Here is a 3,216-nt window from a genome sequence, read left to right as displayed (position 1 = left end):
ATCATCGCGTTCACGGAGAGGAGGATGAAAAGGAAGACTAAGTCAGTGTTACCCTTCAAAGGATCATTATACTACTCCTTGTTTGACCTGATGAATGAAGAATACTTATGGTGTATTGAACAGACCTTATTGTTCTCAGATGGTCAGCTCTTGAGCTTGATTCTCGATAATGGTGGTGAATTGACCAACTCAGTGCATGAAAAGTTCCCAAAATACCCGAAGGGCACCAAAGGTTTGAGTGAAGAAACTACAACCGGTGTACACAATTTATATGAAATGGTGAAGAAGAGATCTCGGTGTTCCGGCCATCAACGTCAACGACTCGGTGACCAAGAGTAAATTCTATAATCTGTATGGTTGTCGCGAGTCACTAATTGATGGTATTAAACGGCCCACCGCACACTGGTCGATTTCATGGGCCAAAAATAAAAAAAATAAAATTTTGAAATTTACGACTGTTTGTATCAAGGCTATTTCCAAAAACACCAATAAAACTAACGGTAAATACATTTTTGGTCTATCCCATTCGTAGGGGTTACGAAAAGCAAGAGAAGTGAGACAATAGAAACAGAGCGACTGTGCAGTGAAAATAGCTTAAAAATTAGCTCTTAATAAATTAAATTGCAATATAAAATCGTGTTTAATCCCCATAAATCGAAATGAGTATTGATAATATTGTTTGGCATATGTTATATAACAAAGTAATTTTTATGTAATAATATATTGTTTTATTATTTTAAAACAATTGTTTTATAAGTGCCCTTTTGAGTAGCATGTTTTTCCTTATACATCGATTTAAGGTATACACAAAGTTGTGACCCCTGTCTCGCCCTCAAATGAATCAAGTTTTTTTTATATTAGTTAATGTTTTCTAAGTCTATGCTTTTGATTTCAGCTGCAACTTTTTGCAACTTTCTTTGTTATTCATGTTATTCTACCATGAATGCGATTTTTTGTGTGTTATTTTTTATAATTTTTTGTAATTACGTGTACGTATATTAGTGTACATTTTATTGTTTTTTATGTTTTTTTTCATCATACATATATACATATATTAGAGCTTTGGTTTTCATTTTACCTATTTCTCACTTTTATCATATATTTGTTTTATACGTAATTTTATTTAGGCACATCATATCGGTGAAACTTTCACGCCTATATATTTTTGAATTTTGGCGTTTAGAAAATGTGTGAAGAAATATCACTTATCACCGAAGCAAATTTAATAAAGTTTCATTATTTACTTAATATAAGCTTCGTTAACAAAAAAATTGATATTAACTTTTTAAAAGTTTCAAAGGAAAAACAGTTATCCTGAGCCAATAAACGTCTCGGAATCTGATGTTGAAGTTGAGATAAAAAAATTATTGGACCACATTGCGTCAGAAATGTAATTAATGAACGGAATGAGTCCTTTAATTACCTATTATCAATAGGAATATGTGGCTTTGATGGCAATTCTGGTCAGAGCGAATATAAGCAGAAATTTGAAAATAATAATTTGGAAGACAATAATTTATTTATCACGGCATATGTCCCTGTATAACTGGTAATAAAATCGCAAAATGATGAAGAGCACAAACAAATTTGGAAAAACTGCAGACCGACCTTCGTCCAACCGCTATTGCCGTCCTGTTCGAATTCAATTTGAAAAGGAATTAGTTTAATAAACCCTCAATGCACTAGATTTGCGATAGATCCTGCAAAGGAATTAACTGCAAAATATTTCTGGTATTATCTTCCTTCGTCAGTCCGTAAAATTTTAATTCACGCTCCTGATGTTATTCATTATACACCAGTTTCAATTATAGAGCTCTCATACGAATCTGCTGAGTCAAGCAATAAGGACGTTAAGATGTATCGACTCCATCATACATGAAAGAACTAACGGATCGCTACAAATCAGGACTTGCTAAACCGATTGCTTTTGAGCTTAGATCCTTTCATCACCAGTCGAAGAAACTATCATGCAAAAGTATATCAATTTTATTAAATTCAGTTTTTGATTTAGTTGAATAATATTCAAAATCATCCTTTTTTCGTTTATCAAATTTTTTAATTTAATATAATTAATTAAAATTTGTTACCATCGGGTGTGACAGTGTGGGAAACGGGAGAGGGAGATTTTAAAAAGCTTTGGCAAAAGTTTCACTTTTATATATGCAGTGGAAGTATTTTTGGCCGCTAATTCCATACAAGACCGACCACTGTGCACCGATGTGATGATAGCTGGCAAGCTCTGCGTAGTTTCGGTGGGATCGTTATTGTCACCTAAGCCGATTCTATTCTTTGCAACCGGCAATGGAAGGCTATGAAGTAACCACCATGGAGCAACCATACAAAGAAGCTTCATATCAACAACTGGTTGCAAGGACATTATTACTGGTGCACATTTTGAACGCATGCCTGACGATGCGATCGTTTGTAATATTGGTAATTTCGATTGTGAAATCGACGTCGCATGTGTGAATGCCAATGCCAAGGAGATGATTAATAACAAACCCCATGTCGATCGTTATACACTATCCAATGGTAATCATATTATTTTGTTGGCTAAAGGACGTCTGGTAAATTTGGGGTTCGCGCACGGTGATCCTAGTTTGAGATGTTCAACTCGTTCAGAAATCAAGTGGTGGCATAAATCGAATTGTGGATCAAGGCTGACAAATACAACGTAGATGTGCCTCTGTTGCCTAAAATACTCTATGAAGAGGTCGTAAGTCTACACATGGAGAAATTGGGCATACGATCTGAAAAGTTTCGTGATTAAATTCGAAACACTTGGACTTAGAATGACATCATATTAAGCATTACGGCATGAAAACTGACAACCTGATCCTATTAATTGCTGGTGCAATCATTGTAACAATAGTCCTACGACACATCTGTAATTCAGCAAAGCACGCACATCCGGTAGGAGGATATATCTTACGAAATTAATTATTAATATTAGTAAATGAAAATTATACTATAAATTTCAAATGTAGTACAATAAGAAAAATGATTAAGAGTTCGATCCGCCAATCTTGTAAAAGAAAATGTAATTATAATGCTCAAGACTTATAAATACTTTAATTATTTTGAAGTGTAAACACTTCAACGTGGGCAGTATGTTCAGATTTCTGAACAGTTCTTAACGGCTACAATTGTAGATAAGATATTTTTGTAAATTTGTATAGAAACAGATATCATCTTACAAATATTTATGTTCATTAT

The 3,216-nt window shown here is 33.8% G+C and overlaps 1 pseudogene; it reads left to right on the top strand.

The window, feature by feature from the left end:
* LOC126766159 (adenosylhomocysteinase-like) lies at positions 1 to 2,941 on the top strand (annotated as a pseudogene).
* Positions 2,942 to 3,216: the final 275 nt, after the last annotated feature.

This window comes from Bactrocera neohumeralis, unplaced genomic scaffold (assembly GCF_024586455.1).
Source record: "Bactrocera neohumeralis isolate Rockhampton unplaced genomic scaffold, APGP_CSIRO_Bneo_wtdbg2-racon-allhic-juicebox.fasta_v2 cluster11, whole genome shotgun sequence".
NCBI classification, from domain to species: Eukaryota; Metazoa; Arthropoda; class Insecta; order Diptera; family Tephritidae; genus Bactrocera; species Bactrocera neohumeralis.
Note: the sequence above shows the minus strand (reverse complement) of the source record. Positions and strands in the feature narration are given on the sequence as shown.